Genomic DNA, 16,745 nt, shown 5'->3' on the forward strand with positions numbered 1-16,745 from the left:
GGTCAACTGTATATATATATATATATATATATATATATATATATATATATATACACACACACACACACACACACACACATTTTATTGCACTTTGCTTTATTGTACTTTGCAGATATTGCCTTTTTAGCAAATTGAAGGTTTCTGGAAACCCTGAGTCAACCAAGTATATCGGTACCATTTTTCCAACAGCATTTGCTCACTTCCTGCCTTTGTGTCACATTTTAGTAATTCTGGCAAGATTCAAAACTTCCACCAGCAAAAAGATTATGGCTTACCAAAAACTCAAATGATGTTTAGCATTTTTAGCAACAAAGTGTTTTTTAATTAAGGTATGTATATTTTTTAGACACAATACTATTGCATATTTAATAGACCACAGTATAGTGTAAACCTAACTTTTATATGCACTGGGAAACCAAAAAAATTGTGTGACTTGCTTCTTTGCAACATTCACTTTATTGCAGTGGTCTGGAACTGAACCCAAAATATCTCTGAAGTATGCCTGTATAGATGATTGATAGATAGATGATAGATAGATAGATAGATAGATAGATAGATAGATAGATAGATAGATGATAGATAAAAACACATATCACAGAGATTTGTTGACAATAGAAGTGAAGGGAACATCCTTGGTGTGCTATTGGTTTGGTGCCTATCCTTGGATTTGTCCAGGAGACCTGCCCATGTTTCTAAACTTAGATTCTTTGAAACTCTCCAGCATCAATGTAAACACATACTACTTGTACCTAAATTAAATCAAATTAGATTTCTGGGTCTTGCAGTCAAGGAGATACTAATTTATATGTGACCTGTCTCTCTATTGACTATCAACTCTTGACCAGGACATGTAGTCCCAGGCCCTAGCACTGCATCTGGTATATAGAAAGTGCTCAATAACCACTTGTTAAATGAGTAAACACATGGGACTATGATGAAAACTGCAAACACATCATCCAGCCAAGGGGGCTGCAGTACCATGCTTATTGGGAGAAATTCCAGCTGCTTAAAACCTGTGAGCATATTTTCCAGAGGAGCTTTGGGTACTAGGGGTACTAGGCTAGAATCCCACAACAGAGATTCATTTTAAAGACATATCACTCAAATATGGTTGACTAATTACCTCTCATTCAAGTCTGAGTTTAATTCTCATAGCTATTGGATAAAAAGGATACAAAAAAACAAAAGACTCTGAACAGATGTTATAACAGTTGTAATATTCTCACTACCAAAGCTAAAAAAAACATTTCAGGAATGATGATACGGAAATTGAGACAAACCTCATGAATATCTCTCCACGAAGTGGGAATGAAAACAAAATGCATTACTCTCAGTAACTAGTATGGGAAATATATGATTATAGTAAAACAAAATGACTTTAGATACTGAAAAGAGCTTAGTATGTAAAGATAGAGAATTCTAGAACTCAGCTCCCACAGGAAAAAAAAGTGGAATAATAATAGTTTTGATCTAGATAATAACTATAATCCTTGATAAACAAAAGAAAGAAATAATTATACAGGGGTATGGATGGAGGAGAAAAAGAGTGGGATAGAAAGGAAGGAGAAAAAAGGAAAAATATGGGTTAATAAAAAGGTGGTAGAACCCAGTAAATGGTATGCGTCGGGGAGAATGAAAAACTCAAAATCTAGTATGAACTGGTAATTTTAAGTGATTTCAATATCCATTTACAATAAGCCAACATACTTTAATAGTGTCTTAGGATTTACTTTTATTTGAATTATTTATCTTTATTATTATTATAGTTGTATAAACAGTAATTTATGCTCAAAGACATGTGATGAAACCACTTGAATCAGTTTATTTCTTACTATCAGTTTGTAGTGCCTTCGTCAACTTTTTTCATGTAAGAGACATCCTTTCTTCTTATTGTTCACTTTTAGGCTCTTTAACACTATTGGGCTTTTTCCTGTTGGATTCCGTGCCTATAAAACACTACTATGTGAAAATAACTTACAATTTTAGTCCAATAAGGGTTGATTATCTCTGAATAATTGTTGCAAACAGCGTATCCTAGTACAAGGAAACAAGTTTTTGATGTACCATTTGAATCAGTGAGAAGTTACACTTTTTTAAAATAAATAAACCAGAGGGATAATCATGGCTTTCATATACCTTAGCGCTAATGTTGCTTTAAACAAACAAATAAACAAAAACAAGTGCAGAGGCATAATATGAATCCGTACCCAAAAATAAACAACAAACAAGCAAAACACTAAGTAATTTCAGAGGGAAAGTAATTGTCCATTGGTCAAGTAGAGCCACGAAAGGGAAAAGTATAATCTGGTATTGAATCTGTCCTAATAGCTCATTAGTACATAGAATAAAATTTCCAAAGACAGAATAAAATTACCCAGTAGGATGCACTGACATTATTTGAGAGTTTGAACTTGGTAAGACTGGTTGGCTTGTTTAATTCCATATGAAAGCTCTTTGATTCTTTTCATACTCCTTGACTGTATTATGCTAATTCCATATCAAAGCTCTTTGATTCTTTTTATACTCCTTGACTGTATTATACTAACATATCCTGCAATTTATAGTTTCATATTTCTTTGGTTAATATTGTTAAAATGGGTTAAATTTGTAATAAAAATCTTACAGCTTAAGTTTAAAAAGGACAATAAATTTTTAAAAACCCTTCTTGATCTCCTATATTATATATACATACCCACCAGATGCAAAAGATGTCTTTAAACCAAAATCTGACATGTTAGTATTTCTGAGTAATGTTTCTTAAATCTAAAAAATAAATTCATGACTGCACTTTAAAACCATTTTTGCAGTGTTCACAGGGGCCATCTCCATTACATTATTTCTGAATGTTTCATTTGCTGCCATGGGCTGTTCACATTTTCTATATACATTTATTACTCTCAGACAGCTTACTTCAGTAAATTGAAGTTGTTGCATAAAAAAAAAAATTGCTCTAGTCATGAGTGTCTAGCCTTGATGTTACCCAAACTTTTCTGAAAAGCTAAGAAGAAAAGTATACAGAATTTTTCTTTAGAAATGACACTGAAGATACAGACTGTTTTTTTTTAACATCCTTATTGGAGTATAATTGCTTTATAATGGTGTGTTAGTTTCTGCTTTACAACAAAGTGAATCAGTTATACATATACATATGTTCCCATATCTCTTCCCTCTTGCGTCTCCCTCCCTCTCACCCTCCCTATCCCACCCCTCTAGGTGGTCACAAACCACCTAGATGATCTCCCTATGCCATGCAGCTGCTCAGACTGGTTTTTATGTGCTAGATATTCAATGTTTTCATGCCTCAGAGTTAAGATATAAAAAAAACATTTACAAGAGTTATATCAAAATCCTTTTTGATTCCAGCCAAATTGAACATTCAAATTCGTTTCCTTTACTGACTTATTCTTTAATCATACATGGAGCTACTATGCAGTGAAGCAATGTGCTTTGGAATATGTATAATATATTCCACCCTGAGTATGGACTAGAGAATAGTCATGTCCTCATTGGCACATACTTTTCCTCTCCAGAGTGTCCCCTTTCCTCATATGTTTCTCATCTACCTTAGATTTCATGGTCATCGTTTTTATAATACTTTTTGACATTATTGTAACCTCTCATTATTTTGTGGGTTTTTGTTTGTTTGTTTGTTTGTTTCAACTTATCTGGAAAAAGCACATCTTTGAGTGGACAAATGGTCCTTTTTCTCCATACTTACATGTGAATAGCCATCAAGACCTGAGCCAGGTCAAAGTGATTTCACTATAAATTCATCATTCCCCCACTTGTCCTGGGATTTCTACAAGGCTCATTCCTAGGTTCCCCACCCCCCTCATTCTTTTTTTTTAATATAAATTTATTTATTTATTTACTTATTTTTGGCTGCATTGGGTCTTCATTGCTGAGTGTGGGCTTTCTCTAGTTGCAGCGAGCGGGGGCTACTCTTCATTGCTGTGTGCTGGCTTCTCATTGCGGTGGCTTCTCTTGTGTCTGAGTGCGGGCTCTAGGCACACAGGCTTCAGTAGTTGCAGCACACGGGCTCAGTAGTTGTGGCTCGCGGGCTATAGAGTGCAGGTTCAGTAGTTGTGGTGCATGGGCTTTGTTGCTCCGTGGCACGTGACACCCCCTCGTTCTTAACTTCTCAACAGTTGATCCCATCCCTGGCTATCACTTCAACTGCCACCTATAAATAGATGGTCCTTACACTTACATCTTTTTCTTAGACTTATCCCCCAAGCACTGATCCAGCATACTGAGCTGCCTAAGACAGTGTCTCAAGGGTGCCTCCAAAGCATTCTGTATAAAACTGAACTCATGGTTATCTCTCCCAAGCAATAAAGTGCTTCATTTTTTTTAAATTTCAGACAAAGGCAACACCATCCATCTAGTTATGATTACCATAAATTCAGGAATCATCCTTAACACCTCTTTTTTTCATCAACAAATTCAGTTACAAGAATATCTATATCTATATCCATATCCGTATCCATATCCATATCTATCTATCTATCATCTATCTATCTATCTATCTATCTATCTATCTATCTATCATCTATCTATCTATGTCATCTTCACTTCCTTAAATCCCCATTCCCACTCCTAATCTAAACTGTCATCATCTCTTAGCTGGACCATTGCAAATAGTCTCTTAACTGGTCCCAGCCTCTACGCTGGCACCCTTTAAACTGTTTTTTTTCACTGCATGCGTGTAGAATAATAGATTCCAAGTACCAACCTGATCATTTAATTTATCTACCTAAACCCTTCAATAGCTTCCCAGTGTTCTTAAGAGAAAGAGCAATATCCCTAACATGCTCTCTAATAGTCCATGTGGTCTGAGCTTTATTTACCTTCCAGTATCATCTCAAAATTCCCTCTGCTTTCTTCCCATTGTCCAAAAACCTATCCTTTCTCTGCCAGGCCCTTGGCCTGGCCCTTTATATATTCTGTTCTCTCTCACTGGTATGCCCTCTCCTTCCTTCTTTCTTCAAATTATTACAACTTACCTCTCTATATTATAGCTCAGGTGTCAATTCCTTGAGATGTTTCCCTGGCCACCCTGACTAGCTCCAATTCCCCATTACAAGCTTTCGTAGTACCAGATGACTCTTTTTGTCACACTTAATAATTTTGCCAATTGACTTTGTGTGTCTCTCCATTAGACTATATGTTCCAAACAGCATGAGATATGTCTGTTTTTGCTGTAGAATTGATTTTTTTTTTTTTTTTTTTTTTTTTTTTTTGCGGTACACGGGCCTCTCACTGTTGTGGCCTCTCCCATTGTGGAGTACGGGCCCCGGACGTGCAGGCTCAGTGTTCATGGCTCACGGGCCCAGCCACTCCGCGGCATGTGGGATCTTCCCACACCGGGGCACGAACCCATGTCCCCTGCATCGGCAGGCAGACTCTCAACCACTGCGCCACCAGGGAAGCCCTAGAATTGATTTTTATCCCAAGACTCTAACATAGTTTTTAGTTAACATGTCTGAAAGTTGTATGTGTGTGTGTGTGTGTGTGTGTGTGTGTGTGTGTGTGTGTAGTAAAGAGATTGTTGAAGCTGAAGTCAGAGATGGAATAAGAACATGTCTTTATGGTTTAAAACCTTCTTAAATTCTCCTCTCCTTCTTCCTTATCATTATCATCACATCATCATCATCATCATCATCATCACCAATATTTGCCAAATGCTTGCCATGTGCCAGCCATTAACCTAAGGACTTTGTATGCATTAATAAATGCATTATCTCGCTCCATTTTTCTTAGGAGAAACTGAATCTCCTCAAGCAAAAGGCATCACCATGGGGTTGTAAATTCACATCAAAAGTTGCCTGATTGCTGGGCCCAAGATCATATTGCCACCCGATCTCACAGGCCTAACTTAACTTTCACCTTCTCTAGAAACTGTCTCTAGTTTTACCCATGAGAATTAGTGTGTGTTTAATCATCACATTGATACCACAAGCTAGTACTTTTGTAGAGCACTTATTTGTTTCTCACTTTTAATATAGTTAGTGGTTTATGATTTACTTTCCTCTTTGAAACAGTTCCCAAGTCTTGCTCCTCTCCGCATCCCCCAAAGAGTGCCTAGAAGAGTGATTTAAAATGACAGATAATCAACAATGTTAAAGCATTGTACAAACATCCTTACTTATTAAACTGAAGTTGAGTATCGAAAAATAATGATTCTTAAAGAATCCATATTCTTGGGCTCAACTGTCAGAAAATTGCTATTGAATCAGAATGTGATACAGCTCAGGCATCATGTTTTTATAAAGTTCCTCCAATGACTTTAAAGATAGCAAGTTTGGGGGACTGGATATTTGAAAGTATTCTACCAGCCCTGAGAGTTGGCATCTATAACATGAGACTGCCATGTGGACATGTCGGTGTGTTCCTGGGTCGTGAATCAGTATATTGCCATGAAATTATGTGGAGATGAGAGAGTGGGGCCTAGAGGCAACTGAGGACACTTCTGTCCCAGAGTCTGGGATATTTGTTTCCCACTATTTAATGTATTCCTGTGATACTTCTCAATTAAGGATACTGCACTTCAAATCAGAGATTGAACTAATAATAATATAAAGATTTTTATTAATATACTCTATTTCCCAAGTTTGAAATTATTCTAGAGATCACATCTAAAGGTGCATTCTCTCTTTAAACAATGTCCTTTTAAAACTCGAAGGTTAACTTACACGTATTAGCCTTGTAATTCCAACTTTAAATAATCTTCTGCAGCATCTGATCCAGCTGTCCGTGTCTCTTTACCGGAGTCCATCCTTCTTATCGAGACCTGTTCCTCTCTAAGTATTGTGTTCCAATACAACATGAAAATACAAAATTTCATTCTCTTAAAGTTCTTGAGAGTGATACACCATGAATAGCACATTAGTTTTCCAATAGCTAATTTTCTAATTGTTGCTATAGTGAATGACCGTGATCATAATGGCTTAGAGTAGCACATATTTATTATCTTAGAGTTTTGGAGAAGTTGAAAAATAGGTCTTATGGAGCTAAAATCAAGGTGTCAGGAGGGCTGTGTTTGTTCTGGGGCTCCCAGAGAGAATCTGTTCCTTGCCTTCTCCAGCTTCTAGAGGCCACCTACATTGGCTTGTGGTCCCCTTCCAGCAACGATATTACTTTGACCTCTGCTTCCACCATCACATCTTCTCTAACTCTATACCCTCCTGCTGCTGTTTTATAAGGACATTTACAAAATGTCTAGTGGGTCCATCTAGATGATCCAGAATAATCTCAAAAATCCTTAGCTTAATCACCACTGCAAAGTCCCTTTTACCCTGTAAAGTAAGCCTGCAAGGTAACATATTCACAGATTCTGGGAATTAAGACATGGACATCTTTGGGGGCCATTATTCAGCTTACCATAAATATAAGCCCAATTATTGACTCTCTGATGCTTGAAATCTCAAATAAAGCACAAGAAATGTTAGCTTTCAATTCATTGCATTACCATTTTTTTTAAAGTATGTATATTGTATAGATAGGGGAATGAAGGTGAGATATTGTGATTTATAACAAGAAATATTATTTGGTATTCACATCCCTGTTTCTGTCACAAAACTTCTAAAACCCTTGGAGTTTTCCAATGATAAAAGTTGTAAAAAGTGTCTTGATATTCATAACAAACACCTTTCAACCACACCTAAGTTTATGTTAATGAGATGACTTTTGGAAAACACCTAAGGATTGGGTTTGCTTGCTAAGGGAACCAACCATGTGATTAGACAGTTGGAACTTTGAGTCCCATCTCCCCACCCCCGACATTCTGGGAAGGAAAAGGGGCTGGGAGTTGAATTTATTGCCGATGGCCAATGATTTAATCAATCATGCATAGGTAATGAAGCCTCCATTGACACCGTAAAGGATGGGGCTCAGAGAATTTCAGGGCTGCTAAACACGTAGAGATTCTGGTAGAGTGATGCATTCAGAGAGCATGGAAGCTCCGTGCCCTTCCCACATTACCTCGCCCTATGCATTTCTTCCATCTGGCTGTTCCTGAATACTATCCTTTTCTAATAACTTGGTCATCTAGTAAGTAAAATATTTCTCTGAGTTCTGTAAGCCATTCTAGCAAATTAATCGAACCCAAGGAGGGGGTCATTGGACCCTCCCCTCTATAGGAGGTCAGTCAGAACCAGAGAAGCACTGGACTAGTAACTGGCATCTGAAGCGGTTTGGGGCACAGTCTTATGGGACTGAGGTCTTAACCTGTGGGATTTGACACTATGTCCAGTTAGATAGTGTCAGAATTGAGTTAAATTGTAGGACACCAGTCCAAGAATTGCTTTGTGGTATGGAAAAAAAAAAAAAAAAACCCATACATTGGAATTGAGTGCAGAATATTGGATGGATAGAGAAATAGGTAGATGGATAGATAGTTTGATACATACATACACACATACATGTTACATACATAGAGTTTACAAATTGCCCAACTCAACTTGAACTAGTAAATCACATAGAACTCTGAGGGTCTAGAAGAGCCTTCGTCAGGATGATCAAAAATGGCAGTTGAGGGGCTTCCCTGGTGGCGCGGTGGTTGAGAGTCCGCCTGCCGATGCAGGGGACACGGGTTCGTGCCCCGGTCCGGGAAGATCCCACATGCCGCGGAGCGGCTGGGCCCGTGAGCCATGGCCGCTGAGCCTGCGTGTCCGGAGCCTGTGCTCCGCAAGGGGAGAGGCCACAGCAGTGAGAGGCCCGCGTACCGCAAAAAAAAAAAAAAAAAAAAAAAAAAAAAATGGCAGTTGAAATTTAAGAAGCCTCAGGAGAGAGCTTCTCTCTGTGCACAATGTACTTCTTCCACAGAGGCAAGGGCTCCTAATTCCATCCATGTGTACTCTAATTACATAACATTAGGAAAATTACCTTTTATAGACTTTTGCTTTTTAGCATCTAAAGCGCAGTTTCTTTAGGAGCAGGTGTTCTTAAAGTAACACGTCTCCCGATTTGTCAGGTAACTAAAGATCATTCAAAAGAAATCAGGTGTCGTTGAGAAAAATATTGTTTTTCCTCTACATTCTCAATTCACTGTGACTAGAATTTTAGGCTTGAACTGGTATTTTTTTCTTTTTTTTTTTAATGTTAAATGTCATGAATTTCTACATTTTCCCATCTATTTAAAAAGGCTGTAAATTTAGGAATCCATCGGCGGGGGTAGATACGGAAGGCTTGGATGTGTCTATGCTCACGATTTTCATAAATGTTTTTCCTTTTTCCCCTTTAGTTTCAGTTTTCTTCTCTTATTTTTTGAAAGAAAATAATATTTTGAGGGCAGAGTTATCCTCTAATCTTGATATAAATTTTAGTGGACATAAGTTTTTAAACAAGCCAATTAATGTCCCAAAATTCAGACTCAACTATATGCAGCCATGCTCACGGAAGTTGACTTGATTTAACTAACATAAAAAACTGTTCATTTGCTTGATTACTTACACATTTTATCATTAGACACTAAGCCTGAATTTTTTTTTCTACCAAAGTATGTTGTGTAAATTTACAGAAGAGCCTCCGAGAAGCAGAGTATCCATCATTCTTACAAGTTGTAAACCCACAGCCTGTTTTCTGGTGAACAAGTAAAGATCAGTCTTCCTGTAAGAGTTAACGATTCTATGTTTCTCGCTAAGAGAGTATGCTTATTAAATTGATAACAGAATAACTTCACTTCAAGCCAGTCAGTCTATTTTCTTTTCTGCCTTCATCTGAGTACTCATCACCCCTCCTCCTGGGGCAACCCCACCACCTTATCTTTATTAATTTGGGTCCAGCATTAATGTTAACTGACTTCTAGCTCTCACTCTTATAGTGACTGAAGATATGATCTGAATCCCATTTTTCAACAAATTGGTGACTTCAGAAGCTATTTATTGGCAATCCCCAAAATATGTAGTTTACTCTGTATTTAGAATCACCTATGATTTTAAAAATACATTTGGAGATTAATGGATGTAAGGAAAGAAAACCCAATAATGAATTGTACTTGTATCATTGTTTCTGTATGATGACATTTATCAAGGAAAATTCATAGGAAAAGAAACATCCAAAGTGGGTCTGTGTACAGTACTCTACTTTCGCTGATCTGTTGCAAACTGCTTTTCTTTCACATCATCACTTCTCTTTGTCTTTTAGAATATCATTGTATTTCCAAAGAACCAACACAGTTTCTCCATTCCTGATCAGAACAACTAATACGTATTTTATTTACCCACAATTCCAGAATTTACAAATGTATGCTAAGAATTCATTGCATATTACCTGAACTTTGAACTCCCACTTAAAATATGCTGGCCTTTGGGAAATGTGATTTATTTTTCAGGGAATCATGTTAATAAGACATTACTTGAAATTCTTCTAAGCACAAGAAGAAATACTTCATCATTTCCATATTCATACTAAAACTTCCCCTCTAAACATCAGAACAGCAAAATAAAAAGGGACCTGGAGTATTAATGAGCAAACTCTTTGCCCCTGTCACCTGTGACAGGACTGGCTGTGGCAAAAGCACGCTGGAGTTGAGTTCACCAGAAGTCATAGGGAAAATTAGTTTTCACAAAGAAATGCATACACTATTAAAAATGTATATAGAATCCATGCACAATAGACTATTGGAGATCCTTGTACAAAATATACCATGTATTGGCTTCTACTGAAGGTGCATAACACCTCAGCTACTGACTCCCCAAGAAGGAAAAAAAGTATGTTATACAGTGCTTTCAGGATAAACTTTTAATTTTTTTGTTTTGTCTTCTTTCTAAGCAAATTATGATCTTACATTACAGACATAGGTAAAAGGGTTTTCTTTTCCTAAGGAAGCAATTCGCCAACCCAAATTATTACAATCTGCTAAGCTCTAGTACTTACATTTGAATTGTCAGGTGTAATTACTTTTTTAATCGTCAGGCTGAGTATTAATTAGTCATAAAGTACTATCATTAGTTAAGCCTCGATATGATATTTTGCAAGGTAACTCAAGCCTACCATGGTTTCTGTTATATATTGATGATTTGCTTGTTTCTTTTGTTTTCTACAGCTACATCTGGGACTTTGGGGATATCTATCCCTGCAAAGACAGCACCAACAAAATCCAAATCTAGGATTGTTGGTTTCCTTACATTTAAGTAACAGAGTAAAGATGGTGTCAAAATTTTGCAATGATATATCACACAAAAGAAACATAATCTAACAACAATTATCACACAAAAGAAACATAATCTAACAACAATTACTGGGTGTGTGTGTGTGTATATATATATATATACACACACACATGCACATATATATAGTGTGTGTGTCTTTCTGTCTTTCTGTGTATTTACACACACACACAAACATATTAAATTATGTGTTTATTAATTTGCATTTAACCTAGTTTAATAACAGTGTAAACACTAACATTCACCAGGCATACAAAATAGTTTCCAAGGATCTGATGTGAATGTATGCTGAGTGTTAACCAAGCAGTATTCTTTTACTTTGTGCACTGAAACCTAACACACATTTCTCTTTCTTTATTAAATATGTTAGTTGGGAGCATAACCCTTGATTATTACTGACAGAGAGCAGTTTCCATGTAGTCTATGACTTCAGAGTGCATCTTGGGAGAAAAGTCAGTAACAATAAAATCATCAGTTGATTTGTTCAAAATCCAATTATGAGTCAGTAACAAGAGTCAAAAACAACAGCAGCAAAAATTCAAACTTCTGAACTTTCAGTCTTACAAAACATAAACACAATTATCTTCTCAATAGGACTAACAAAGTCTACAAGTACAACCTGTCCATTTTGGATGATGAGAAAAAATATCATTAAAGTTAATGGAATTTACCATTTTAGAGGTTGGAGTCAAAGGCTGATCATGATAATCCCTTGAAATTATCCCTTAAAATGGATTGTTGCCTCTTAAGCCACAAATTATAAAGATTTTACCTGTTAGGCACATCTCCAAAAGGAATTAGAGCATCTGAGTTTAAGTTTTAAAAGCTAGATCCTTTCCTTTCAGGGATCCAAAATAGATATTAAAGTCATTATTTCTCCTTTTCTAAAAGTATGCTATTGTGGATAGGATGATAATCGCTAGAGAAGTATACTTCTATCTTTTTTTTCAGTGTGACATAAATATATTTGAGCCCTCTCAAATAAAGAAATAGTCTCACCTTAAAAGATTCACTTGACAGGCATAACGGTTTCATGTACCATTCCTGTATAGAATGGGGAGACGCTTCACAAAGTTTATTTAGCAGCTGTCAAAGGAAAAATCGCACCAAAGTTAAACAGAGAAGAAAGACTTTATTTATTCAAGGCTATTGCAATAAGGAAGAGAGGCCGGAACTCAGTCTGACCTCAACTCCACTGAAACAAAGGGCTGGAGAGCTTTTAAGAGCCGGTGTGGATGGGGAGGTTGAGAGATAGAAGGCCATCTGTATTTGCTAACGGGCCCCACCTAAAGGAAACGTAAACCTCTTGTCTTCAGGACAAGAGGTAATTTTACAATTTAGAGTAAGGGTGTCCACTAAACTTGGGGTCCTCCCCTCCCACAAAGACTACGAGTTAGAGGCTGGGAGGCAGGAGTACTATTTACCCTAATGATTACAATTCAACAGGATGGTAGCCAGATCCTTGAGAAAGATAGTCCTGAGTTGTAAAACTGGCAAGAGGCTTTAATAAAGATTTACATCTCGGGACTTCCCTGGCGGTCCAGTGGTTAAGACTCTGCGCTTCCACTGCAGTGGACACAGGTTCAATCCCTGTTTGAGGAACTAGGATCTCTCATGACGGGCGGTGTGGCAAAAAAAAAAAAAAGAAAGAAAGAAAAGAAAAAAAAAAAGGTTTACATCTCAAAAGGACAGAGAAAGAATTTATAATGACAAGTTTCTAAAGTAAATGCTGTAAAGAAAGGGAGAGCAGGGGCTTAAAGGCAGGAATAATCCTGTCTAGAGTTTGCTCCAGCTGAGGGAAACAGTAAGGACATCTTGGTCACATCTCACATTCAGAAAAATAAATAAATTACATAAAACAAAACCAATACGTTCACATTTTCTTAGAAACTTTCTTACAAAGAGAATGTCAAGTAGCTGGAAAGAGATGTTCGGCCCCTCCATTTTTGGTTGAATTTCTGGAATTTTACAACCAAAATTATGTTTTTTAAGGGGAAAGGCTTTGGGTTCACAGGAGGGGCAAATGTAAAGAAGGGGATGGGCTGGCGTGAACTTGGGTGAGAAACAACAATGTTGGGTCTAGCCTTATAAGTAAGGATGGGCTGGGTGAGGTCTCAGTGATGAGCGTGACACCTGGAAGATGAAGGCTCATTTTCAGGAAATTACTCTGAGGTCTGGAGAAGTACACTGAACTGCACTTGGTGTTAATTGTGTTAAAGCTTAAATCAGGAGCCATAAGATGGAAATCTAAACGAGAGCAAATAAGTATGAGAGAAAAACGGCTAATAGCATCTTATTTTTTTCCTAAAATCTGTAGACTTCTACCTATATGTATGCATTTCTTCTTATTTCCTCTTTCAAGATCAGTTATTACTTCAATAGGCAGCAACTTCTCTGGGCTTTTTTCCTACTAAACAAGAGATTGAATGCTCCAGTTTTCTCAAAGAAGGATTTAGGGGTTGATAGGAACAGAGTAAAGAGACAAAGTAGGTGGTTAAATAGTTAATCCCACTACGCGGTTGTAAGTAGAGAAAAAAGTATGGGAGACCCCTGTAAGTTAATGATTAATCAAGAAAGCAAGTTTGATTAACCACAAAACCAAGCAGGCTTGCTTAGCAACAAAGCCATGCAACAGAAGCATGAGACATGTCCCAAAACAATAAAACAATGGTGGACCAAGACCCACATCCTGCCCAGTAAAGTCAGTAAGTTAATGATTCCTAGGACATGCTCCTCTGAGCACACTAGAAGCAAAAATATTCAGTAAAAGGTGACATTATAATGAAAACTGAGATGATTTACCATATTTTAGTATATGTTACCGCCTTTTTGCTCATTTCCACTGCATCACATCAGTCCCCATTTGACCATGTAGGGACAAGGAAACTCCCCCACCTGATGTGAAGGAGGGACTAGTGATGGAAGCTTGACATCTACTCAAGAATGAGGAAGAAGGTGGTCTTCTCCCCCTCCCCACTTTTCCTTTGTCTATAAAACAGTAGCCCACTAAGTTCTCAGGGTGACACTCTCTTGCCTGCCCCCTTGTTTCTCTTACAAGCGTCCTATACTAATAAGCTCTTTCCTTACCTGTCACTGCCTCTCTCTGAATTCTTTCTGTGCCGAGATAGAAGAATCTGTGCTCCGCTAAGTACCAAGACGCATTCTGCTGGTTTCAGGATCATCAGCTTCTACACCTGAGATGCTGGTTAGAAATGCAGTTTCCTGGTCCAACAGAAATCTACTGAGTGAGATGAAGAGAGAGAGGAAAAGAGAGGCAGGGCAAAGAAATGGAGCAGAAGGAAGCAGTGGGGAAAACATAAAAAATAGATAAAAGAAAGAAAACAAACACTGGAGGAGACGGGAGGAATGTAAATTTTTATCAAGCTCTTAACGTGACTCTTATACATAGTAAACTGTGAGAGCTGCCAGATATATTTTCTAAGATGCCATATAAAAAGTATACAAGCTCTTAGAGTTCTAGTTTAAAGTAAGCAGGAAAGAGTCTGATGCTAATAAAACACTTAACATTTTGTATTATTTTAAAAACACTGATGATTAATTTTTCCCCTTCACTCTATATTGATCTGGACTTTTGCAATTATGTAGTAACTTGTTTGTAAGAACTCAAGGACTAGAAGTAAAGGAAGGATCATAAATACTGGAATGGCAAAGGTCATTAAATATCTTTCAGCCCAATCAACTTAATTAGCTCTGAATTTCCAAAAGGTTTCAGAAAAAACTAGCTTCCCATCCCATGTGTCCTATTAAATAATCTCTGAAAATATTATCTCAAAACAATAACAACTACCTGAGAATGTTTGCATTGTCATTTATAACGTAAAATTACTTACTTCAGAGAGAGTCTTTTCTCCTACAAGCTTGCTAAAATCTTATAAATAAAATAATAGTGTCTATAATAAAGGAGAAATAGCGAGGAGGAAAATGCATGGAGAATTACAAGCCTAGGGCAGATTTAAATGGAATATCACAGCTGAAACATTTGCTTGCCAGGAGGTGAGAAACAGGAATTAGAAAGTCAGTGAGAAAAAGAAAAGAAAAATGGGAGGGAATAAAAGCAAAAAAAAAAAATTTTTCAGTTTCCTCCATTACCAGCTCTTCTTCTGAGGTTTAGTTCACAAAAGATTACCCAGGAAATATTATATTCATATTCAAAATGACTATGTATACAAACATTACAGTTTCTTTATGGGGGGATAAAAGGAAAAGAATGTATTATTTTCTGCAAAAAAATAGAAGAGTCATGTAACAATACAATAGCACAGTGGACATAAACAACAGTTAAAACAACTCAGTAAATTAAAAACTTTAATTCTATTTAAATTTAATCAAAAGTTTCTCTTTGCCTGACAATATACTCTAATATATTTTATAGTTAAAATTCTTTGTGTGCCACTTTTAGAATCTTCACATACTTTAGGGGCTCCCTTTGTGTGTGTGTGTGTCTGTGTGTCTGTGTGTGTGTGTGTTTTCTTGAAATGTGTATTAGGAAGGTCATTTTTGGTTCCAAGTGGTAGAAATACAACTAGACTAGTTTGAGAAGAATGAGAGGAAAAGAAGAACACATCCACTAAGGGTGGCCTTTGGCAGGGACAAAGTGGTTCCCTAATGATACTGAATTTGGGGTATTTTTTTAAATAGCTACAGTCCTTATTCTTTTTTTTACTGAAGTATAGTTAATTTACAATGTTGTATTAGTTTCAAGTGTGCAGCAAAATGATTCAATTATACATATATATATACACATACATATATATATGTGTATATATATGTGTAGGTATTCTTTTTCAGATTCTTTTTCTATATAGGTTATTACAAAATATTGAGTATAGTTCCCTGTGCTCTACAGTAGGTCCTTGCTGTTTATTTTATATATATAGTAGTGTTTATAGGTTAATCCTAAACTCCGAATTTATCTCTCTCCCACTACCCCCATACTCACTATCCCCTTTGGTAACCATAAATTTGTTCTCTATGTCTGTGAGTCTGTTTGTGTTTTGTAAATAAGTTCATTTGTATCATTTTTTTAGATTCCACATATAAGGGATATCACAAGGCATTTGTCTTTCTCTGTCTACTTACTTCACTTAGTATGATCATCTCTAGGTGCATTCATGTTGCTGCAAATAGCATTATTTCATACTTTTTCATGGCTGAGTTTGGGGTATTTTTATTGTATAATCTTGTTTAGTTTTCACAACGATCCTGTGAGGCAGAAATGAAAACAACCTTTATTTGTAGGTGAAAAATCTGAATAACTAGGAGCTTATCGCACTAGGTAGTGGTGGAGTGACATGAGTCATTTGACATCAGAGCCTGTCTTTTAACTGCTCACGATTTTGTAGCACTGGCCCGATACCACCCCAATTCCTTGGGACCTGGAAGACTTTATGAACATCCTTGGGAAGGACTATATCTAAATTAGTTATCACCTAATGCTTTATCAAAATTATATAAACACCTAACTGAAGAATAATTAGGTAAATCCTTTTAGGAAGTTTGAAGAGGACATTTGCCTATTTTCAAATTTTCTAGACTTCTCCTGGCAGGAGGTAC

The sequence above is a fragment of the Orcinus orca genome, chromosome 7, assembly GCF_937001465.1.
Source record: "Orcinus orca chromosome 7, mOrcOrc1.1, whole genome shotgun sequence".
Classification (NCBI taxonomy): domain Eukaryota; kingdom Metazoa; phylum Chordata; class Mammalia; order Artiodactyla; family Delphinidae; genus Orcinus; species Orcinus orca.